A 25,978-nucleotide genomic window follows, 5' to 3' on the forward strand; every position below is an offset into this window, starting at 1 on the left:
CTGTACTTGTAGTTTGAGTTCTTTATATTATCATCTGTTAGTTTGAATGTTCTTATATGCACTGCAGCTTTCTACCTATTACAGGCTAGCTGATTTTTAAGGCCAGAAGTGACCATGGTAATGAAATCATCTGACTGGCATGCCATTACCCCTAGAATTCAATCTAGTTATTTCTGCATCATGAAGTCCATATCATTTGGGTGCAGTAGAACAAACTTTTGAAAAAGATAGCTGATTTTCATATAGATTCTTCAAGTGTGAGGATTTTTCGGTGTCTCTTGAGTGATTCAGCTAGTTTATTTTCCATACTCTTAGTCCTCCTTCAGTTTTAGGGCTGTTTAGTTACAGCTGCTGGCCATCAGATAGCTAGCTGCCTATTAGAATAACGAATAACTACTCTAGTTTTAAACTATTTCACTTTATTCACGTAAAAATATGTTAACTTTAATAACCTATATAGATGGAGTTCCTTAAATCTCTAACTGTAAAGCTTTTATGGCTCTTCTGAAACTTCAGATGTTTTAAAATCCATTCTGAAGTGTGGACGTAAGAACTGCATACAGCATCTGGTAGTGATCTCAGTATTGCTGTGTGCGTGTAGTATGTGCAGGTACATTCTTGAACCTTTCAGTTTATATCTTCGCTTGTTTGTTTATACCTCCAAGGATTGCATTTTTAAATCTTTCAGTCTCAGTTATTTGCATTAAAAGATTGTAAATTTAGATGATTATCATCATGATTCCTAAGTCCTTTTCAGAACTGCTGCTCTTCCAGGATGTAGTCTTCCATCCTGTAAGTATAATGATGTCTGAATGGGACTGGTTTACAGAAGGGTTGGATTCACCTATAGATGTGACTTGTCTTCATTGTTTATCACCCTACCATCGTTATTTTCATTAAACCATCAATGCGCTTATATTTTATTCTTGATAACTGAGAAATCTTAAATACCTGTGAAGATAATTCCTGTTGAAACTCATCAGAAACATCCTTTTTTGATAAGGAAGTAATCTAAAACTCTGACCTTCTGACACAGTGGTGAATATGTTGTGTTGATTTATAGAACAAATATATTTCGTTAAGATCATTAAATGGAACTTCTGAATAGTATGGAAGTTATCTTTCTAGTGAAAATTACACAAGTAACTGACTACAAAGTAGAGTTATTGCCAAGTGTTGATCTCATGAGGATAGTTTGTATGTGATCCAGCATGACTTTGGCAAGTGATTTATTTTACTTAGGATGGATATTAGAATTGCACAATACCTTACATCTGTCAAGCTAAGAAAGACACCTTGCCAAATTGCAGTTTTCTGTTATATATCCCTGGTTTTATGGGGTTCTACAGAAGAAACCTCATGTTGAAAAGTTTGCAATTGGTATTTATTTCTCCATCTCATAATGATAGTTGAACTATTTTTTCCTTATTGATTAAGATGCCTTGTTTTTATTTCAACAGTTCTCCATACTAGCCTTATCAAATATATACGATCTGCCTAGACCTGAGAAGATCTGTAGTTTCTGTTGTTTATTATGTTTTATGCTAGATGTTACAGAGCATCACAGAGTTCAGTCACAAGATGGTCACAGACTATCCTTGAGAACCTGAATGATACGAGAATGTGATACACTTTATAAGCCAGACAAAGGTGGTAGCTAAAATTTTAACCTCAGGCTCCTCTGCTGAATGGCAGAGAGAAAATTTAATTCACTTTAAGCAATGCTGATGGATTCTAGAGGGAAAGTGAGGATAGAAGATTTAGAAGAGGACAAGGGTCGGAATTGAAAGGATATCCTGTGTGGGAGGGAGTCTAACCAATGTGAATAATAGCATAGGAAGGGGAGAGAAATACCCTTAGCAGGAGTGGAATTGTGTGGACTGTAAGTGAAAGTGAGACCGAGAAATTTTTTTATGTGGTGCTGGCCCTAGGAAAGCATGTGAGGTGAGCTAAATGAAAAACTTCATCGCCATGTTGAATGAGGCTTAACGGTTCTACTTTGAGTGGAAAATAAGTTTCTCACAGAAGGTTGGATTCCTGTAATTAATGTGAGAGATGTCTAGAACGCAGCTGTGTGTTTTGTTTCAAGGTAGATCTGAATCCAGACTGTTTATCAGTGGCTTGGGTCAAATCTGAAAGTTTGCAAGAAAGCAGAAATGAAAGTTGGGATTTTATTGCAATTTCAAAAGACTAAGTTGAAGAAGGAGGATTTGATTTCTGACAGCAGACCAAATGAGCATATGCTGGAGACATCAGACTGGCAGAAGCAACAGTAACGAATAGAGTAGATTGTCAGCATGTAGGCAACTGGAAGGATTTTCATGTATTTACTAACTAGGGCTGAGATAGATAAGTTAAAATGGGCTGAAAGCAGAGCCTAGTAAGACCTTAAAACAGGCAAACCACAGGACATGTTATAAATGGAGTTTTAGAACTGTAGGAATAAAAAAACCCCAAACCCAAGCAGTGTATGTTATTGAGTGATTATCTATTAAAACTTGTGTGTTTAGTAAGGTGAGAATGGAAGTGAGACTGACAAAAGACATCCTTAAAAAAACCTGTTGCCATGGAGTAGAAAGAGCACAGAATTTATATATCCTGAAAGATGTTTTATTGTGGATCCACCTTGGGTCCTCATTCCTAAGGCAGGACCTCCTCTGTTCCAGAACAAGCAATTTTTCCTCAGTGAGCAACAGTGAAAAGTATCCCAGCTAAATAATGGTAACAGTGTCACAGTGAAAAGCTGCTAAACCTCAAACAGCCCCAGTATTTTCAGTCTAAATAACAAAAAGCATCAGCTGTTTCTTGAAAATTAGGGCTAGTGACATTCTTACTGGTAAGACAGAACTACCATTATTGTAATCCTTTCAGGACAAGTGTATGGGCCAGATTTGGCTTTCTAAATCAAATTCTAATACTCCTTAAGAGCAGATGCATCCTGGGCTGGGGCAAGTTGGTCTAAATTTCGGTAGAGCCGGTACTGAGAAGCCTGCACATAGATCATGCTTTTCAGACAACAGAATGTAATGTGGCTTTAGGTGAGCAAGGCAATGCAATTAAACTTGTGTAGTACACTGGAATTTTCTTCTATTTCTCTTCCCTGTACATCTTCACAAGAGGCATTTTTCATCTCTGGTAAGTTGTGCAGTCCAGCTCTTGGTCTCCAAGTACTCCGTAGGAACAGCTTCAACAGGAATTTCTACTTCCCGCTGCTGCGAACTCCAGCGTCCTGGAATACAGTTGTCGTGATGTCTTGGCATATGTTTTCGTTTATAAGGACATTATAGTTTCTAGAACACTGCATCTTACATGTCAAATTTAGTTTAAAGCTGTTCAGTTAACAAAGGAAATACAAAAATGTTCTGATATTTTGTTTCCATCATTGTTTTGCATGTAGACGGACAAATCTCATGCAATTCAGTACCATAAGGCAGTGTTCCAGCGTCTCTGAGAAACACATTGGTCTTCAATATGGATGCTTTTATAATATATGCAATGTTCTCTTGAATACATTAGCCAATTGGATTCTTCGTTGTTGCAGCCTCTCGGTAGAGTCTGTCATGAAAACTTTCTGGGAAGACATTGTTTTGCCAGTGGAGCAACAGATGAGCAGTTTCATTCCTTCTAGAAAAAAAACAGTTTGAGTCTAAAGGATTGCTTAATTCTTTTTTTAATCATGTATGCATTGCTGTTTATGATTTGTACACGTACCAACATTTTAATTCAAAGCATTTATTTGTTAAAGAGTGTTGAAAGTTGGTATGTTTGATGGAAGGGCATGCTTGTTGTCTTAACATGTTTGCACTGCATTTTCCCATTAACTTTTGTGCATAGTGTCAGCCAGTCCTCGCTGCTTAAGGCAATGGTATGGCAGTAGTTTATAATTTTGAAGATCTGTCTTGGTAGCTTTCTTCTGGGTTTTTGAAAGAACTCTGTCTGTCTTGCTGCTGTGCTGACTTTCTGCAGTGTGTATATAAAGAAATCGGACTTGATTTTTAAGACAATCCACAAATTGGTCCCTAAAAAAAAAATAAGTAAAAGATGAGGAAAAGGTTAGACATATTTCTTCTCAAATCCAGTTTTGAGTGATCATCACAGAGGTGAGTCCTGCTGAGCACTAGCTTATGAATTGCTTGCAAAATCCCATGGATTTTAAGAATTTTTTGAAACTTCAGATCTTACGGGTATTCCATATGGTCTTGAGTAATAAAAAGAACAGTAGCATAGATAAGACAACAGAAATTAATAACCAAATCCACCTCATGTAGGTCTCCCCATGAGAAGTGGGAAGAAAGGAGATTAATTCGACAGATGTTGACTGTCAGAAGACAGTTAGTTGGTTAGTGATTGGAAAGTGATATATGAAGAAATGAAAACTGATTTTGTTCTAAATAAACCAATTGATGATGCCAAGCAGAAAACCTCTCTATTCAGACTGCCTTCTTCAGGGTCTCTCTTCCCCCTCACCAGTAGAAGAGGTCTTTTCTGTACCACTTGTGGTGGTGTTCCAAAGTGTCTCTTAGATTTTCCTGCCAACCTGTAGTTCATTCAGGACTTCCTTCGTGACTCCTCAGCATCAAATGTCAACAGTTTGTAGACTAAGCTAATCATTTTGAGACTGCAGGATGATGATGAAGAGGAGTTCTCTTTCAGGAAGAAAGGCCGGCCCTGAATGGAGCACATTCTGAGCTCTACTGCATTTTTAGTGCAACAAACCCTTTCAGAAATTGCACTCTAAGGAAGCCCCATTTGGAGACCTTGGAGTCAAGAATAAGCTGAGGGAATTTAGTTTTCAAAGCCTCTGTCTCACTTGGCTTCTTTCTCAATGCAGTGCTAGTGCAGTTTAGTACCAGTGGGATTCCTCCTCTTTGCTGTAACATGCCAGAGCACTCGTGCATTTTTATTTTCATCCGAATTGGTCTCCTGCCCCTACAAAATGTTTGCCTTGTGTATGAGGAAATTTTATCACTTTTTTGTACGCTAGCTAATTTAGTATTTCTTCCAAGAAAAATGCTGTACATAAGTTTATTCTGTACTGGAATAACCCTCTTTATTGTTGTACTCTTATGTATGCAATCTCACATCAGTCTGGTAACTTCACCACACAGAGCTAGTACTATTCTGTGTCCAGGGGCATTTGCTCAGTAAACTAAACGTGCTACAAGTTGAAACATTACAGTGACAGTGCCTTGAAATCAGGTGTGTCCGTAAAGGTCACTTTGATACAGTGACGGTATGAAGGTTTGTGTCATGACATAACCTCAGTGACCTGGGAAGACGAATCCAGTAATCTCGGGAGCCAGAGCTTTGAAAGTCAGAAATGTCATATTCAGAGTTCTTTAATGGGGACAATGAGAGCTTTTTGGCTGAAGAAAAAGTCAAACATAGTAACTTAGGCCAAAAGAATACCTTTTTCATTTTCTTCTTGCTAGAAACTGCAGTTCATTTCCCCCTTCAGAAACAACAAGTTCACGTGGCCTTTTCTCCCTCCTCCGAGTTCCTGTCCTTTGTCACTGCTTCTCGCTCACCTTCCCTACTTTCCATTCCAACCATTCTCCCTGCTTCCCTACTCTTTCCACCTTTTGCTTTTCTGTCCTTTTCCCATCTTTCAGCCTCCCCCCCCCCCCACCCCGCCCCCAGCTTTTCCCATCTCTTTTCCCCGCTGTTCCCAGTGTTTTTCCCTGCTTTCCTCTCTTGCTTTTCTGGACTTTCTGCTTTTTCTTTTCACTGTATTTCTTTCCTTTTCCTGCTTGTCCTCTTCCTGTCTTTTCACAGCTTTTCCTGTCTTCTCCATGCTTGTCTTCCCTGCTTTTGTTTTCCTGCCTGTTCTTCCTGCTGTGCTTTCCCCATTTGCCTTGCTCCCCCTGCCCCCTTCTTTTCAATAATTTTCAGGTCTTTCACCCCCTTCCCCTGCTTTTCCCTTCTCCCTGCTTGTTGCTCTTGGCTTCCTTTTGAGTCTTTCAGGTTCCCCCCTTCTCTTCTTTTTTTTCCCTGCTTTGACTTTCCCCCCTTGCTTTGACTTCTGTTCTTTTCCATTCTTTTTTCCTGGTGTTTCAGGTTCAGGTTGTTTCTCCCCCTGCCTGTTACTGCTCTTCACTGTTGACTTCTTTTCACTTCCTATCTTTCCTGCTTGTTTCTTCCTGCCTGTCTTTCCCACTTCCTTTTCCACCATTGCTTTGCATTGCTTTGCATTGCTTTCTCCCCTTTGCTTTCCCTTCACTGACTTTCACTGCTTTTGCCTTCTTTCCAATGCTTTTCAGGTCTTTTACCCCTTCTTTTCAATGCTTTCTGTGTCTTCCCTTTCTTTTTTTCCCATTCTTTTCAGTGCTTTTCAGGTGTTTTCCTTACTTCCTTTCCTCACTTCAGTGCTTTTCAGGTTTCTTCCCCCTTCATTCTCCACTTCTTCAAATGTATTTCAGGTGTATTCTTCTTCCCCTTGCTCATTTTCCCATCACCTCCCTGCTTTGACTTCTCTTTCCCATTCTTTTCCCATCTCTTCCATGCTTGTTGGGTCATTTAACTGCCCCTCCACTTCTCTGTTCCCTGTTTTTGACTGCTTAGAGTTCTTTTCCCTATTTGTTTCTGCACACATCCCCCATCCCCCTTATGTTGTTTTCATTGCTTTTCACTGCTCTGACTTCTTTTCACTGCTTTTCATGTCTCTTCTATTTTTCCACCTTCTCTTGTTTTTTCCTCCTTTGACATCCTCTTCCATCTTTTCCCTCTTTTGACTTGTTTTCACTGCTTTTGTGGTCTTCTCTGGCCCTTTCCCTGCTTTTCAGGTCTCTTCTTTTCCTTGCTTGGCACTGCTTTGTCTTACCTGCTTCTCTCTTTTCATCTTTTCCCCACTTCTCACCTTTCCCCTGCCTTTCCCTCCTTTCCCCCTGCCTTTCTCTCCTTGTCTTTTCCCTGCTTTTCAAGGATTTTAATCTCCCCCCTGCCATCCTTTTCCTTTCTCTTCACTCTTTTGATACTTTTTTCACTACTTGGATTTCCTTTCCCCTGCTTTTCAGATACTTTCCCTGCTTTTCATTAACTTGACTTTTTCCCTCTGCTTTTCCCTTCTTGCCTTCTCCTTGCTTTTCTATCCTCATCTTTTCCTTCCTTTTCATGCTTTTATTCCCACTCCCTCCCTGCTTCTCAGTACTTAGAGACTTTCCTCTGCTTTTCAGGTCTCTTCCTTGCTTTTCCCTTCTCTTTTACATACTTTTCCCTTCCTTCCTCACTGCCCCTGCTTGTCACTGCTTTGACTTCCTTTTCACTGATTTTCAGGTCTTTTCTTTCTTTCCCCCCTCCTCCCTGGTTATTGCTTCGTGATCTTTCCCTGCTTTTCTTGCTTTTACTTCTTTTCCCCCTCTCTTCAGTACTTGTCACTGTTCCGACTTACTTTCACTACTTTAGAGGTCTCCCCCCGCCCCCCCCCCCCCCCCCCCCCCAATCTTCCTATTCCTCCTTTTCACTGCTTTAACTTTTTTCCTGCTTTTCAGGTCTCTTCTTTTTCTCTCTTCTCCCTGCTCCCCCCTTACCCCTCTCTTCTTTTCCCTGTTTTTCCCTTCTCTTCTGTTGTCTGACTATTTTTCATTACTTTTCACTGCTTTGACTATTTTTCACCGCCTTTCAGATCTTTTAAGTTCTTTTCCTTTCCTTTCCCTGGTAGTCACTGCTTTGACTTCTATTTGCTGCTCTTCTGATCTTTTATCCCCTCCCTGCTCCTTCTTTTCCCTGCTTTTCATTGCTTTGACTCTTTTCCCAGCTTTTTCCTTCTCTTCCCTGCTTTTCACTGGCTTGACTTCTTTTTCCTGCTTTTTCATGTTTTGATGTCTTTTACCTGTTTTACTTTTTCCCCTTCTCCCAGCTTTACACTGCTTTGATGTCTCTGCTTTTCAGGTCTTTTTCCTTCTTTTCCCTTCTTTCCCTGCTTGTCACTGCTTTGACTTGTTTTGCTGCTTGTCAGTGCTTTGACACTTTTTCACTCCTTTTCAGTGCTTTCACAACTTGTGGCTGCTTTTCAGGTCTTTTCCTGCTTCCCACCCCACTGCCCGCCTGGCTTTTGCCTTCCCGTTCCCCGCTGTTCACTGCTTTGACTTTTTCCCCTGCTAGTAACTGCTCTGATTTCTTTTCATTGCTTTTCAAGTCTCCCCCCTCCCCTTCTTTTCCCTGTTTATCACTGCTTTGACTTCCTGTCACTGCTTTTCTGGTCTTCCTGCTGCTTTTTTCCTTCTTTTCCCTGCTTCCCACTGCTTTTTAGTTTGGGGGTTGTACCCTGCCCCCTGTTTTCCCTCCTCTTTTTTTCCCCTGCTTTTCAGCCTCTTCACTGCTTTGACTTTTTTCAACTGCTTGTCTGGTCTTTTCCTTTCTTTTCATTACTTGTTACTGCTTTGACTTCTTTCCACTGCTTTTCAGGCCATTGCCTTCTCCCCCTCCCCCGCTTCTCCATTTGCTTCACTTCTTTGACCTTTTTGCTGCTTCTAGATCCCTTCTCACCACCCCCCACCCCCCCATTTGCTTCCCTTCTCAGCTTGTCATTGCGCCCTGCTTTTGGCTGCCTTTGGCTGCTTTTTCCTGCTTTCACTTTATGCACTCCTTTTTGCTACTTTTCAGGTGGTTTTTGTTTTGTTTTGTTTCCCCGCTCTCTTCTCTACTTTTCCCTTTCCTGTTTTTCACTGCTTTAACTTACTTAGGCTGCTTTTCTGGTCTCTGGTTTCCCTTGCTCGTCACTGCTTTGGCTGCTTGGCCTTGCTTTTCATGTCCTGTGAGGTTTTTCCCCCCCCCGCCTCACTTTTTTTCTCTGTTTTTCCCTGCTTTGACTGCTTTTTCTTCTTACATGCTTTACACTACTTTGAATGTGTTTTGCTGCTTTTCAGGTCTTCCCCTCTCCCTTCCTCTTCCTACCTTTCTCTTCTGTTCCCTTGCTCTCTTTTTCCCCGCTTTGGCTTCTTATCACTGCTTTTCAGGTCTTTTATTCTACCCCCCTCACCCCCCTCCACTTCCCTTCTTTTCTCTTCCCCGTTTTTCTTCTTTCCCTCTTCCCCTGTTCCCCTCCCCCATTCTTTTTAGTCTTTCTCTATCTCCCTCTTCCTCCTCCTTCTGCTTCCCCTCTCCCTCCTTGCTTTTCACTGCTTTTCCCTGCTTTGACCTCATGTTGCTAATTCTCACACCTTGTCTTCCCCCCCTTAATTTTCCTTTCCATGCTTCTTCTGCTGTCCCCTGCTTTTCATGGCTTTGACTTCTTTTCACTGCACCTTGACTTCTTTCACCTCTTCTTTTCCTTTCCTGCTTTTCCGTCCCTTCTGCTCCCCACATCTCCAAGCCTTTTTGCCACTTTCCTCACATTTTTGATGCTTGTCCATGATACGCACCGCTGTGATTTCTTTTCACTGCCTTTCAGGTTTTTTCTTTCCTGTCCTGTCCCGTCCCATCCCATGCCGTCACTGCTTTGACTTCTCACTCCTTTCTTGCTTTGCTTTCAATTTTTGTTTCTCTTTTTTTTCTCTTCAGTTCTATTTTTTCATTTCTTTCTTCTTTTTTCTCTTTTCCTTTGGCAGTTCTTTCTTCTTTCACCCCTTATCCCTTCTTTTTCTTGTCATGTCTTTTCTTTGTTTTCACTTCTCTTTTCAAATGTTTGCATCTTTCAGTTTTTTCTTTTTCATTCTATTATTTCATGTCTCAATATCTTACTTTGACTTCTGTATCTTCTTTTCACATTTTTCTTTTCACCACTTTTCACTATTTTTAATGTTTATAACTTCTTTTCACATTTTTCACTACTACTCTTTTCACATCTCTTCCTTTCTTTTCCTTCCCCTCCCTTTCCCCTTATCCCCTCCCCCCCCCCCCCCCCCCCCCGCTTCCTTTTCTTTCTTCTTCTTTCCCCCTTTTCACATCTCTCCCATTCTCATCAGCATTCCTGTCAACCTCTTGTTGGCTTCTGTACATGGAAAAGGAAATAAAATACTCACATCAAGTATATAGGCAAAAATAAAGGGCTGATAGTCATGAAAACTTCTAATCCTACTTTGTCACTTTGATACCGCAAAAGCTGTTGCCATGTTTTCCTCTTCAATTAAATCCATTCCCATCACTTGACTGTAGTAAGGAGTTGATCCTTTCAGGAGTCAGAATGCATACTGTAGTTTGCTGATACAATATAATGGCAATGTTTATACTTACAGACTTGCAAACAAGCGCAGGGGGAGAAGAGGTCTGGTGGTAATGACTGAACATTTCATCCTTGAATAAAGTATTCAGCTGAGTTTTGACAGATGTGGGATTCTAATCTTGCCTGTCCATAGGGGTTGAAAGAGATACTCCTGTACCACCGTAGGGGTATCACTTCTTTCATGTGATTTCAGAAGAGAAGGTGAAAGAAAAGGAAGAAGAGGCGCTGTGCACCCCACCTCTTAAAATTATCTTATTGAGCGCTAAGGGTTCAAGATTCATTTGGGCAGGCAGAGAATTGAAAAGAAGTGTGTAGCCTTGTGGCTTTGAAGCATTTCCTAGAAAGGAAGAGGGATTAGGATTAAGACCGTTCCTACGAAAGAGTGGCGTGAAATGGGTGTCAACTATGTTCTATTAAGCAGAAAACAACAGAAGGGTAGCACAAGGGCAGGGAAGGGAAGGAGATAAAAACTTAAGAGGGGATTTAATGCAGGGGTCTAGGTCATTGTGAGGGGAGGGGAAAATGACCAGGTAGGTTGAAATTTTTTTGCTAGGCTGCTGAAAGTACTGGGAACTGGAGCAAAGCATGATAGAAAATAGTAACAATGAAAACCTAAATTCAGGACCCGGCCACCGTGATTTTTGGAACGTGAGATGGAAACATGAGATGAATTTGAGAACTCAAACTTTAATTCTTGAAATAAAATAATTTGTTGATTAAGTTTCATTATATTGGGTTTAATTGGAAGTGAGCACTGCTAAGCGGTGGTTGAATTATTACACTACTTTTCTGCCCTTGAAGTTTGGATTTATAAATGGAATTACCAGTAAATTACGCTGGAGGACCCTGTCATATTTCCAGTCAACATTTATCTATATTGCAACACTAGCCTGCATTGTTTTTTTCTTGTAGGGTGTCTACCAAAGAAGTGTAAAGACCCTGAGAAAATCCATTATTTAGGTAGACTTGTAAGATTATTTTAAAGGTAGTTTTCATGTGTATATTATAAGTTGACAATGCAAGACAGTATTTGTTCAAATTGTGGTATGTGGTATGCATCTGATTAGTACTCTGCCTTCCAGCATCCTCCCTTGGTACCAGTCTTTCAATGGCAAGTGCAGCTTCTAGTAAAATATGTGAGGGAGATACAGAGATCATGTAGAATTTTATGGCCCATAACCAGTGTAGAGAAGTCACCACAACTTACTTAACCTTGAAGACCTCTGGCAGCCTATGAATTAATGAGATTTAAAACAGAGTCAGTCCTCCCCCTGCCCATGCCTTTCTTTTCTACCCCTGCGATGCAGCACAGAATTTCAGTCTTTGTCTGCACTTGAAGTGCTTGAAGACTTCAGTCCTGCCTCTGCAACAATATCTCATCCCTGAGGAGGATGAAATGTTTTCCATGATAGAATAGTCACACAAGTTGTTGAAACAGTTGAGCATGCGTCCATAAAACTTGCTTTCCAGGAGCGCATTTGGAATAAAGTTTGGTTGCTTGGATGTTCAAGAAGAGCAGACACAAACTCAACTGAAACAAATTTTCTGCTCTGATCTAACAAGTCGTTGTTGAAGAGGCGCTTTGGCATTTACACAGTTCTAATTATTCTGATATTTTTTATGTGCTGTGTCTTTCATCGAGGGCTTTTGGCATCTATGGTAAATCTATTTTATCTTTCTCTCATTTTTCTGACCCCTCAGGTGAACATATCTACTCTTTGTTTTTCTGAAAACAAACCTGCCTGTTCACTATTTCTTCTTGTTGATGTTTTTAATAAAAAAATTCAGTAGTTGTTCTTTGTAATGGTGAAAGGCTTTTTGTGCCAAGGTTCTTAGTCTAGCCACTTTATACCACGTGGAAATCAGCTGTAAAACCAAAGTATCCAGTAATGAAATCATCCAGTTTTAGAGATTAAGCTCTGGAAGACATACTACTCTCATCTAGGTACCAGTTGCGTGGGCCATGGCTGTAGTGAGTTTAACATTGTCCCCCCTCTTTCCAGGCAGATTTTGCTTGTAGTTTTGACCTATAGAAGGTAAATCAGCCTTCTGTTTGCTCGGATCTCTGCCAGTTTGACATGAGTTTCCCTTGATAAGAGAACTGATGTGATTTTTATGCCTTGCTCTTCATTGCCTCTTTCACAAAGTACAGCATGGGCATTTTAATGTCAGTGAAGGCTTTTCCTGGTTCAAATGTCAAAATGTTTCCTGTTCAAATATTCAGAAGTTTTTTGGCTCTAGATTTTTGGTTGTATGGTTCTTTTAAAAATGATGCAAAGTATGTGCTTAAAGAGAATATTTTTCTTATAGTAGAAAACATTGGAATTGTACTTGAGTGGTTTAGTTGCTAAATGTAGTCGTTATCAATAATTTGAATAAATGACTGAAAATAGGAACTCAGGGTAGAGGTAATTTATGTAGCCTTATCTATAATTATTCATCTTGCCATAAAATGGAATAATTTTTACGGCATCTTGTTTTCTGTTTTGTTTAGTCACTTTTTCTCTGATCAAATATTACAATTAAATTCAGAAAGATACAAAAATATTTCTGCAAACAGAAGTCATTGACTTAGAAGAACGTGACTAAGAATGGTGTGGGGTTTAGCGCATACTGATAATACAACTGCAACTTGTAACTGTATGTTCACAATATACTTAACTCTTGAAAAGATTTTTATTTAAACAAGCTTACTTTTCTGATAGATGTTCCAATATTCTCATATGTGCCATCTAGAGGTTGTTTTGGTGGAACAGTCTAGAATACCTTGAGAAGGTAACGTAATAATTTCCATGAACAGTAGTAGTAATTTGATTCTTACCTTCTTTGAACTTTACAACGAAAAACGTGGTTGAGAAACAAGAAAATACATATATTTTTTGCTTTATGATGCAAAATCTATGCTCTCATGTGGCTGCTTGTAATCACTGATGCTTCTCATAGATTAAGAATGGTAACAAAGAGAAGAAACACAGAGAAGAAAATGTAATTAACTGTATCATGATCACCCTCAGAAAAATTATGCTCTACTTGGATTGTATTTCTGCATTCACATCTTCCTCAATACTATAATATAGACGTCTTTCTGCACTGTCTGCCCACTGCTTTGTTCCCTTTCCACAAAGGATTCCTCTTCTCAAGAGTTTCTAGTTCGGCAGAAGACAAGAAATGGGGGGACAGAATGAATCTACTTACCGGAGTTGCTCCACTTTCATTTTTGAGGAGGAGTCATCACAGAACCCAAGTTCTGAGGAGCTAAAGAGGAAAGCAGGAGCAGAGGAAAGGAAGAAGAAACCAAGCGGCTTTTCATTAATTACCTTAAATTTTATCCATCTACCTGCCTACTGTGATACTGTGTTTGTGTCACACCATCTGTGTCCAAGATTATGAACTCGTGGCAGAAATTGTGAAGAGACTGACCGATGCACCTGCAGAGGATCATTGCAGAAGGGGAAAAGTTAGGTCAGGTAGATATTAGTGGTCCTCAGGGTAATTTAGGAAGCCCTCCGAACCAGCCAACACCTCTGAGAATCTCTGCAGTCTCCTGGACTGTACCTCTACCCGTTTTATTGCCAAAAGGTCCCTCCTCACCCCATTCATCTTGTGAAAGGTTTCCAGAAAACTTTTGCGTGGCTCCTGTCGGGGTGGTCTGCTTTTGGGAAACCCTCCTCCCTGGAAATAAGAGTACTCGGCAACTTTCAGTCTGGTGTGAAAGGGCCATCTCGAGGTAAGGCTCTCTTGAGACTCCCTCTTGGGTTTCTTAGAGCACTAAGCACTCCTTTGGCAGATTAGTGGACAGGTATCTGCAGCCTGCGGAAGTAAATGTTACACAGTGTGCGGATGAGCAGCGTGTGAAAACCTAAAAGCTCTGATGAAAGTCTGCTAGTGAGTCTCGTAGCGGTATTTATACCGTCTTTAGACGGTACCTCCCCAGGATGTGCCAGATGTTGGTCGTTCCTGGACCAGAACAGGGCAAAGGGGAGATTTCTTCTGGAGCGAACCTTGGACCTGTGCTCACACCACTAATGCAGTCATGTTTAACTGAAGATGCTGGACAGTAAAAACTGTGACAGAGGTGTAGGCACATAGTACCTTCTGCCACGTCTGCTTTGGCAGCATTATGACAGACAGCTGCAACAAAGGTGCTTTATTGCTGGTGTGAGATTCTCCAGGTCTTATCCATCAAAGGTAATAGGTCTATATGGGAGCAGCATTTCCAGAGGAGCTTTATAGTATAGGGGTTTTTTTGGTTTTTTTTGGGGGGGCCAAATTTTTAGTGAGCTATTTAGAAATATGTTAGGAATGACTCTAAATAAAGAAACAGCATTTCTGGCTTTACAACTGTGAAGTCCGAAATGCTCACTGTGTTGCCGTGACCACACTTAGATGGGTATCTCAAATAAGGAGTAATAACATAGTTTTTCTCCTGCTGTAAGATACATGTGACAGTTCGAGCCATTCAGTATCTTTGTAAAGCCATTTATCTTGACGAGTAGAAGACCTCTTCAACTTTTAAAATCTTTGTTGCAAGTAAGAAATTAATTTACATTTCTTAAAATGGTCTTTCTTATGGATGACGCCACCAGCAACTTTGCTTTTTTACAAGATCATTACCAGCAACTGTAATAAAATAAGAATTCTGGAATAAATGTTGAATCTTACAAATGGTACAAAATACTTCCAGCCAATCAGTCTTTAGAAAAATTGGATTATTGAATAAAACATACGGTTTCTTTTTGAACTTGTTGATAACTTCCAAGCATAAGTACAACCACTGAACTGTCTTTGAAGACTTTTAAAAATAGGGGGAGAGGACAAGATGAGAAATAGAAGAACAAAAGGGACAAGTATATAATTCATCAGTGTTTAAAGTTAGAAAAATAGACAAGAATGTAATGCAAAATATCATTTGTTACCACTTCTGCTGAGGTAACATTTTATTCTGCTAAGTAAAGAAGAATTCATGGTGGCAATTGTCTTATGAGGTACATAATTTCCTTTTTTGTTATGATAGTCACAAGCAGATGTGGCTAGTACACAGGGAAGTCTGACTGGGAAGTCTTGCTCAGCTTATGTTTTGCTGGTTGTTTCTTTTCTGCGTGTTCCTTCTGAATGTTTCTGAAGAAGAAACTCAAGCCTCCAGGCCGGAGTTTGGATGAACGTGTATATTAAAACTATATGCCTTGTGATTTGGTACAAAAAGTTGCCCAAGTAGCCTCTAAAGAGTCAGTGAGGTTACAACATGTGTCTTCAGCCTGTTGCACATGCTTGTGCACATCGGTTTTGCTGCACTTGTACGGGTTGATATGCTTTTGTGTGCTGTGCTGTTATTTTTGCATGCACAGAAAACTGGGGGCATCCAGAACAACTCAGACTGGCAAAGAGTGACTTAAGCAAAGACTGACTATATTGCTTGCACGGTGTGTTATTGCAGTTGTGCACTGGGCTTCCCTGTGCATACACAACTCATTGTATGCATGTGCCGTTTCCCTAAGGCTTCTAGAAATTCTGTAGATTACTATTAAAATTGATTATCTGTTACTCAGAGCTGTTGACTTGGAAGATAAGCAAAGGCAGAAGTAATTTCTGGAAGGTAGTGTCTGGATTAATAACAATCACCCCATTTCATCATGGTCAGAAATAAAAAAAATTATTAATAGCTTACATACTAATCTTTTATCATGAAACTTTGAAGATTACTACACTAAAAATCTTGTTTCTAAGGAAATTGTAATCACAAAAAAAAAAATAAATTGACATCTATCTAAACCCTCTTTCCTTAATTCTCACTTCTTCTGAGGAAGAAGAGAACATTCTCTTCTGTGGGTGATTGCTTATGCTGCCCTGAGCTCATCCCTCTTCTTGGACGTGTCTATTTTCTGCTCTGAAAAGAAACGTTTTCAAGAGTATGAACAAGTAGATTATGACCGCTGTAGCTGGCTGTCATTTGAACAAGGACAACTAATAGAGTAAGTATTGGAAGACCAAAAGAACCCAGTTTCCTTCCTCCGAGAGAGGAACGGTTAAACAATCAGGCAGCATCCAAAGGTCTAAGGTACTGGGCTTATGTTACAACAAATTTTCCATGCCTTTGTTTCCCCCGTGAAGTGGAGGTAGTTGCGCTTTCCTGTCTGACAGGGTGTTACGTGAAAGCGGATCTGGTAAAGATGTCTTAGCTAGAGAAGAACCTAATTCTACTGCTGGGTGGTTGGGAGTGGTGAGACTCTGGTCCTCCACGTGTTGTTAATTTTGCCAATGCAGGCACATTTCAGGTCCACTTCTGAGTGCTGTAAATGCGTCATTCATGCTTTTTAGTTGTCTTTCAAATATTTCCCTTTTTTCTGTTTAGTTTTGTCTTTATAGCATTTTCTTTTGCAGGTGTGAAAAAGGCCGAGAGAACCTGGTTACTAGAGAACTGATATGAAACTTTCCTGAGCAAAAGACCCATGTTGCCCAGGGCAAAACTTGGGAGACCCAATCCATTGTGGTCACAAGTACAGCTGTCTGTAATTGTCTAACCTAGGAAGTGCCAAAGTCCAGACTTCTCTCATTTTTCTCTGACTCTTCTCAGTTGAAATATATTTATGTCCAAGGCAAAAAGAATATGGTATGTCCTTAGCGCTGATGGCTGGTCTTGTAATTACTGACTTGAACCCAACATATTTCCATTGTAAGCTGACCAATTTTCACCTGTGGTGTAAGAAGGTTTTGAGCCTCTTGCTTAAAAATGTTCTCTGTTCCTGCCTTCAGGTAATAAGAGGTACCTTCTCTGTGACATGATGCAAATGCTTGGTGAAGATTAAGCTAAGCCTATTTAAACTCATTTTGGATGTGGTGCAATCAGTGTGTACCATGGAAAAGGAAAGGAAGATTAATGCCATAAATCATTTTACCAGATGTTTGCTTCATTGCTGTGTAAATTCAGACCAGAAAGCCCGAGCCCTTGATTGTTTGGGTCAGCTTGCTTCAAGAGCTATCGAAAGCTTGACCTGTCCTCTTGACTTCCTCAGTAAAGGTGCAGTTGGTTGGCGAAAGAAACCAGTGTGGTACAAGTTAAAAAAAGTGATGGTGAGGAGATAAATGGCAAACAAAATTGTAGTGTCCAATAATAGAACAAATAATAATGAAAGCACACTATATTTTTTTATTTAAATGAAAACCAAGCAAACATTATTATTGACGGAGAAGTGTAGATCTTTTACTCTGCTCCATCGTCTGGAAAGCAAAGGGAACAGGATAATTCCTGCCCTGACTGCATAGCTCTGGCTGTGTACAGAAGGCTCGAAGCCACCTGCATAAATGGTTTCTGCTCTTGAGGAGGTGCTCCATGGGAGCCTGGGGGCAGGGAGGGACAGCAGGACGCTGTTTTAGAGGACAGAAGTTACCGCAATGCAAACAAAAGCAATAACAATATTTCAAGTGACAAGGAAAAGGTCATAGATTAGGACCAGTATCCTTACTAGACATTTGGAAAGAGGGTGAGGAACACAATGGCAAATCCCGTAAATGACACGGGGCGGTAAACTTGGGCAAAGTTCATGAAAGCTGTGAGAAACTTGAGAGTCACCTCACCAAGCTGGGGAATTCACTGAACGGCACGCTGCCTGCAGTTGGATATCTGCAGCTCAGTGAAAAAGTCCAGGGGGAAGGACTCAAGTGGGGAGTGAGAAGAAAGGATGAAGGGAAGAGCTCTCGTGGAGGGAGACTGGAAAGACTCAGGCTGTTTATTTAATATGAAGGGACAAAGAACATGTAGAGGAACTTAAAAATATATGCTGTTATAGAGTAGTGAAACCTTCTACACACCTTTTTAATCTTGAGGTGAAATATTGTGAAATGTTTTGCTTGAAAAATTGAAATTGAATTGAAGTTGAACCTGACAAAGTCAAAGCTTTTCTATGCTTTGCACTACTAAGCTGATGTATCTCGTTCCCGTAACTCTCATTGGAACCAAAGACTGAAAAGAAAGCATTAGAGAACGTATGGATAATGCTTAATCAAAATGCATAACAGATACTGAAGAGAACAAGCACCCTCAATCTTAGGGGCATTAATCAGTTCTAATTATTGTAAGTTAGGAGAAAACTTTCTTGCTACTTCTTGGTACAAAAAGCTGCCTGTGCTGCTTTCTGCTGTAGCTGTTTCCTTTGAAACTTGGGTGCTTGCTGTGGTTGGGGAGAAGATACTGAAGATCTTTTCTATGACCGTGTAAGGGCTTTATCAAAGCCTGCCTGTCCTGCAACTGTCTCCTTCATCACCAAATCTGCATTCGGCTTCAGCTGTATTACATAAAAAGCTCCTTGTCCCTTTTTTTGAATGTTGGCCAAACTCACACAGCTGTGAGTTCAAGAAGGCATGCTTTAAAAGCCGAACAAGAGAGAGAAGGATTTAGGAGGGGTAATAGGAGAACCAGGGAAAAGTAGGTCTAAGCATGCACATTTGTACTGACCTGTTTTAACTCTGGTTTGGAAAGAAATCCCTGACAAGGTACCTCTTCATCACTATCTGAAATAGATTTCAGTCCAACTCAGTAGAAAGTGCATACTTGAAAAACCTTAAGAAATATCTGAATTAAAGTGGGTTCTTAACACATCTGACATGGTTTGTTCAAGTCTAATTATAGCTGCCGCTCTGTGTGTGCGTTTGATTTTTGCAACGCGGCTGGAGTAGCTGTTTCGCTTGGCAGCGTGCGTGCTGGCCTGCCACCCCTCTCTTCATTCACTGAATTCTGACACTATGTTTAGAAGCAGCAGCCATCCAAATTATAATGGGCCTCATACTTTGCATTTAGACTGCAGAAGTTAAAGCCAATTAAAACAAGTGCCTCAGCATTTGATTATTTCTTTTTTTTTTTTTTTTTTTTTAAACTTTATTTTAAGATTTTCTCTTAAGGGAAATTTTTAATGAAATCTATTTTGGTATGGTACACTGAAGATGCATTTATTAAACAGGCCTGTTTTTTTTTAATCCAGTACACTTGTGCATTTGATGTGATTTCCCCTCAAGTATTAATTTAGAAGAAGGAGGGAATATTTCTTAAACATGGGTTTGAAGAGGAGGGAAGGAAATGTCTTCAGACACGTACCCTCTTCATTCTCCCGATAACAGTAGCTAGAGCAGTACCTGCCTCTGGGCACGAGAGGGGAGAGTAAATTCACGTGTGTGCGGCCCCCTTCCCATCTGCGCTGAAGCGATGTTGACCCCTGGTTATTTTTTGTGTGTGTGGGATGAGGGTTAAGGCACTAAGCTGATTCTTGAAAATCAAGCTCTATACCCAGCTCTGTGCCAGATTTTCAGCGTAGATTTAGACAAGCTACTTCACTACTTCTGTCTGCGTGTAACGCACCCTGTAAACACCTGTAATAATGGAGCCTTTTATAAAAGATTGTTTCAGTCTTGTATCTTTTTGGTTATGATTTCTTCCATGAAGTTTATATAATTTCTCTTTTGGGCACAAACTGACATAGCAAATAAGGCAAAATATCGTACATCACCTGAATGGGTATCTCTGCTCATTCGCTCTGGAAATGGAGGAAAAGCACTGTGTTGTTTGTGAGTAGTCTCAAGTAAAGAGACAAAGTAAAAGCTTACAATACTCTTGCCTGCTGAAGAAATGAGAAAAACCAGCGAAAGTACGCTTGAGTCCAGCAGTTCTGGACTTTGTCTAGGTATACCACGAGCAAAAAAACCTCACAAGGCTGAATTCCTCAGCTTGGGAAAACTGGAAGGATATTTTGACATTCATTACAGAATTTAAAAAGCCATTTGCTACAAAGTAGTGAAGGTGAAATTTGTGCTGTATTTCTGGGGGCAGAAAGACAAAACTGCTAACTCAGTCTATGATGCTTCAGGAGAGTGTAATTCAAGAAAGGGAAGACATCCGCGGTAGATTAGATAAAGTGCAGAGGCTGCAACTGTCAACACAGAAATAACTGAAAGTGAATTTGAGGTAAGAGATATGAAGGATGAACAGCTATTAATAATAATGAGACATTGAAAAAATCCCACAGCCGCCAGTGGAAGAAATCTGAGAATGTAATGCTATTAGAAGGATTTGTAAAAATAGTAAGATATGTTTGCAGGGGATGTTTCTCAGTCATGTTGGTGGAGTAATGGAATATAAAATGCAAGTTTCTAGAGCTGGTGCATTGGAGGTCCATAAGCAAGTTAGATTTCTGGAGCTAACCAAAATCCATGCCAGAGAAAAACCTCACAGAAATAGCTGAACTGCTGTATCAGATGACCGCAGTGAGACTGCATTTGATACAGCGTCGAAAGCAGAAACACTTGTACACGTCAGTCAAGAGTGGAACGTGACAGGAAGAAAGCAGAGTGAATAAAGCTCAAAGAAAATAAAGAATTTAAGCTAAGGCAAAAAAAAAAAAAAAAAGAAAAAAGAAAAGTAAAGAAATTAAACCTCTATGAAATCCATCTACTCTTCTGATGCAGTTATCATTTTCAATATGCAGGAACCATTTCTTTCTAGACATTGAGTGAGTCTGGGCAAGAATACGGTGGGGAAAAAAAATATAGTGCAGGGTCAATGGAAAAGGTACTGTGCCGGCTGGCTTGAGTGATAACAGGGTTTTTTTTCCCATGAAGTACAACTGAAGGAAGAGCTGTCTGGCTGATAACTCCCCATTTTCTTCACAGTGAAAGTTAAAGAAATCTGTTTGCATGCGTTTGAGCAGCTCTGACCTGATCTGCAGTTTTATAGGAGGAACATCTACCAAAAAAAAAGAAAATCAGTCCTTTCCTTTTCAGCATTAATATAAAAATACAGGATGTCATTATGGTAAATTGTTAACCAGCAACAGCGTGACCATTTGGCATGGAGTAGCAAATGGTACAGAGGCCTTCCTGCATGTGCCTTTGACCTTTAGCTTCCATATAACCTGAGTCATAAGAAATTTAAAGGAAAGCATCAATTTTCATGGATCACAACAAGACCAAGGCAAAATAAAAAATCCCCCTATGAAATGGGTTATTTCACATAAATACTCCTTGTATTTGCTTCTGTTCACTGAGAACGAGGAGAGCCTTACCAAACCAGCAAGATTTTTTTTTTTTTTCCCCCTTTCAGTTCCAAATGAAGCAAATTTGCCTAGAAAGATTTCAGCCAGCTCTGCTGATGGCTACTGGTCGTTCCATAAGAGCATCCCTCCCTTGGAGGGAGATGTGGTTCCCCTCGCTCTTCTCTTGGGCAGCAAACAGCTACATGCAGGCGCAGCACGTTGAGCGTGTCTCTGGAATTAGACTGGTAGTTTGCACACCCGGGTTATTATTGTTCAATGAGGAGTAAATATAACGGCTTTGCAGCCCACTGTGTTAAATGGAATTCAAAGATGTGTCATTTACAAAACCAAATGGTTTTAAGATGATCGTGCAATGTGCTGAGTAGCTCTTATAACGCTCATAGACTCTAATTTGAGAAAGGTATTTGTGCACACCCATGACCTTAAGCGCACAGCTCCGTTCCTGTGCTTAAAGACAAGATTTCCTAAATTGGTATCACAATGCATTCAATTCTTGTTGCAAAATTCACAGAATTAAAAAGAAACTGTTGATGAAAATGTGACTGTCTTGCTCTTCTTCCACCACTTTTCAGCAAAACTCAAACAGCGTTATTGCTGTATTACGCTATTAAAATATGCATGTTGTTTGGAGGGTGTAGGCTTGTGGTTAGTTTGTGTGACAGCAACTTTTCTTGGGTTTGTGTAACATAATTTTCTCTGAAGAGTTAGCTAATGTTTTTGCTATCCTTGGTCCTTTTACAGAAGTTATCTAACATGATGTAAAATTTGGTATGAAGGGAGCAATAATCGATCAACATCTTATAAAATTATATCTGAGTAGATGCAGTGTTTTAATACCAGCAGGGAACTGAATCATGATTAATGCTGTTTCTTCCCTTTTTTGTTTCCATAACAAAATAAAATCATAGAAACTGATTTTCACTGACTTACCTACTTAAGAAAAAATGTGTATCAGAAGTCAGGTGTGGGAGGTGGTATCTGTTTTAATGATTCATTTTCTCAGGATTGTTAGTTTTGGGGTTTTTTTTGGTTTTGTTTGGGGGGGGGTGTGTGGGATTTTTTTGTTTGGTTGGTTTTCTTCTCCATTCATTTTGGTATTTGCTTAAATAATTTGCTCCACTGAATTTGCTTAAATTCTTACCTACTTTTAATGATTTTTATAAAAAATACTTTGAATCCAATAACTCAATCTGAATATTCAGTTTAGAAGGGTTATGATGCTATCAAGTAGTTTGAAGTCCACTCCCCTGTCATATGGAAGGCAAGCATGAACCAAATATTTGCAAAAAGGTGAAAACCAGCTGGAACTCTGGGGAACAGAAGAAACAGCTTATGGAAAAGTAGAAAGACCTTCGCTTTTGTTCTCTTCCTTCCCTTGCCCCTAGAAGGGCTCCTGTCTCCGATCTCTCAGACAGGTTTTTACTCCAGCTTCCCCTTTTTCTTCCCAGCTGTGTTTTTTTCTGACATTTTATCACAGCACGAGTGCTCTTGCCCATCTTCCTCCTCCTGTTCATCTCTCGACTCGCTGAGCGCGCTGTTTGCGGTCACGGTTGTCTTTCTCTTTCCGCGCTGTCCCTCGTCCCACCCTCTCCCTCGGGCAGAAGCACCCTCGCGGGGATGTGGGGAGGTGGCTCTGCAAGCAAATTTCGGAAGGGTGCTCCATCCGCCTCCACTCTTCACGTTGGAGGCACGTTGTGGCCTTTGAACCACCAAACCGCTGTCGCCTTGGATTCTCCCTCCTCCTGGCTGCCTTCTGTGGGGTCTCCAGGAGATCAGCTCTCTAGAGTTGCTTCTTCAGCATTTCTGCAAAGGTATACCTCAGTCCCTCCAGAACTTGCTGTAGGAGTTTACAGGGTCTCTTGGACCCCTTCTCTTCTCCCTACCCGTTCCCATTTCTGTCCCATCCCATCCTTTTGACAAAAAAATCAGCAGCCGTCTCTGTGGGAAACTCTGTAATCTACCTCTCTGCTCCAGTCCTGCCTTGTCTGTCCCTGGGGTCAACTTCACTAAAACTCAGATTTATGGCCCTAAAATTTAAGTTGATTTTATATTTAAATGCAAATTTCTATATTATAAATTTAAGTGTAAATTATCAAAAGTCTTCTCGTCTCCCTTGTGTTTGTCTTTTACATTTGAGAACAACTCTCCATTAATACTAACACAATAATTTAATGTATAACTTTAATTTTCCTTCTTGTGGCTTCTATTTTTTTTTGGTGACAGTTACAAAAACCTTCCTACTGGTTAGTCCACATGTTCACTGATATTGAAACCTTACCCACCCTAACAATAATGCTGCATTGCTTCCTTTTCTCTTCATGTTTATCTGTTGTCTCTGGCTTTATAGCTGAGACTTGTCTACTTTGGAAGCTAATCTAAATTAGCTGATGGTATAATTTGAAGTGGATTAGTTTGATTGCACAGAATCATTTTATGGCACTTAATTCAAAATTTAAATGGCTTTAATTTGATTCAGTTTATTCCAATCTCCAAATAATGATCAAACAAGGTTGAGTCAGAGTTAATTCATATGGGCGTTTCAGAAGAAGCAAATTCTAAAGAACCTGAGCAATCAGAAACAGAGATTTGCCTTGTGATGTGGCACAATGGGTGGCCAAGATTTAGTATAGCAAAATGACTGATGAGGCAAGGGACAGGTTACAGAATAGAAAGCTGAGTTCTCACTGAGAAAACTGAATTCTGCTAAATTAAAATTTACTTAAGTATAAAGCACATTTAAAGAAGTACCTGTTCATTTGAAATCTGATTATAGTATGTTACGTAATAACCTAGTGTTGTAACATTCAGAGAAAGTATAAAGGAAAATATACTTTGATACATTGTGAGAAAATGCTACCTGAAACTGTTGAAAAGCAGTTTCAAAATGTCTCAGAGACCGAGATCATTACCCACCAAAACTCATCATTTAAAATTTTGCATTTACAGTTTATTAGCTGTTTTTCCCATATAAATCAAAGCAGAACTTCACAGACATATGGGCTGTAGAAAGTATCTTCATCCTACTGTCCTATAACCTAATGAAGCATTAGATTTCAAGTATCCTAGTAGAAATAATGAAGCTCTTACTCAAACAGTGCTTGGAGGCTGATCTTGCCATCTTACCAATTTAGGAGCACAAGATCTATTGAAAAGTATCTTACCATTTTAAATATTATGCCTGTTAAGATAATCTTACAATTTTTTACCTTTTTGAACACTGGAGTTTGTCATGTTGGATAACTGAAAAAGCACCAACCAAAGGAGGTTATACTTCATTTACTAGAAGGTTATGTAAGTGTTAGAGGGAGAATAACACTTTTTTTTCTGCCTTTCTTGCTTGTTTCTCTACTTTCAGCAAATTATCAGTGTTTACGTGAAACCATACAACCCCCCAATGGCTACCAATGAAGAACTATGTCTGTGGAAGAAACGCCACCTGGAAGCACAACACAAAAACCTCACTAGTTTTGACCACGTGTAGATTCCTGACAGATAATTTCTGTGGCAGAGTATCCTCTGTTTTCAGGCTGATGTCAGTGCATATATCTGTCGTGCCATAAAAGCAGTGCCTGATGTATGCCTACGTGCGTTGCCTCAGTTTTGAACTGGCTAGTTCAAGTCCCAGCAAGGTGCCCACAGGACAGACCCTCGGAGACCTGGAGCCACGCAGCCTGTGTTTAAGCCGTACGTGCCGCTAGCGTTTGTGGGCCAGGTGAAAGTGAGTTTGCAGGCAAACGGGACGCGTTAGCTCAGATAGATAGCATTTTGCTATTTTTCTGATAAAACAGTTGCCAAATCAACCAAGAGTGAAACGTGATGTACTGATGAGGAACGTAGCTTGCCTTTTTGGTGAAGGTGGGTAGAATGTGAGCCGATGAAAGATGTGGCCCGCTTCCAGACCTGAGGCTGCAACGAGGTCCTTGTTCACCCGCACCTGCTGCAACATCCATCATTTCTCAAAACGTGGAGCCTTGTAGGTACGCAACCTGCAGGTGAATGCAGGCTTGCAGTCACTGGTTGGTCTGTGGTATGGGAAGAAGCCCAGCTCTGGTTGTACTCACGCCGAGTTTAATTAATACTGCGACGACTCAAAGTCCAGTGAAAAATTGTATTCAAAATACGTGTGTGAATTTTTCCCCTGGGTCCTGGAACTGTGTAAGAAATACTCCGGAAAACCAAAGATGCAAAAAAGGAAGCCTGAACTCTAGGCTATGAACTAAAGAAAGCAGATCTTCCTTCTCAGCTCTCACCTATAGCTGTCCCCTCTGTTAATAGCACACTGGTATTTCAGTGGATTAAACATAAGCGAATTAAATCACGACAGTGTCCAAAGCCATTTCTTGTTCCAGAGGGAATAATTTATTTATTAGTATCCGCTTTTTTAAAGTGGGTAAACAATTTTCCTAGAACAGCAGTTTCATATATATATTATTTAAAATTTTAATTGGTTGTCTAAATACATTATTTTCTTGTGCTTTCTTAATAAATATGCTTTCATCATCACCCATTCACAGGTGTATTGAAATTGTTCCTAGGGAAAGGCAAAAGGATGCAAAGGTAGGTTAATAGCAAAACGATTACTTTTGCATACCTACCATATGTTCTCTTATCTGAGAGAATAATGGTATAGACACTGCTATGACAGCAAGTAGGTAACTGCACCTTCCACAGAATTTTTTTTCTGATTCCTCCTTATTTATTGACTAAGCTGATTTGTGCATGTGCAGTTTTACTAATTTATTCATAAACTTCTATGTAAGTATTTTAGGGTAGATACAACTTC

General features: G+C 40.0%; 1 protein-coding gene across 1 annotated transcript in view; it reads left to right on the forward strand.

Annotated features, from left to right (window-relative positions):
- Nucleotides 1-25,978, forward strand: part of TTC3 (tetratricopeptide repeat domain 3) — a 255,764-nt gene that overhangs the window by 203,811 nt on the left and 25,975 nt on the right. The window lies entirely within an intron of this gene.

Source organism: Accipiter gentilis, chromosome 32 (assembly GCF_929443795.1).
Source record: "Accipiter gentilis chromosome 32, bAccGen1.1, whole genome shotgun sequence".
NCBI classification, from domain to species: Eukaryota; Metazoa; Chordata; class Aves; order Accipitriformes; family Accipitridae; genus Astur; species Astur gentilis.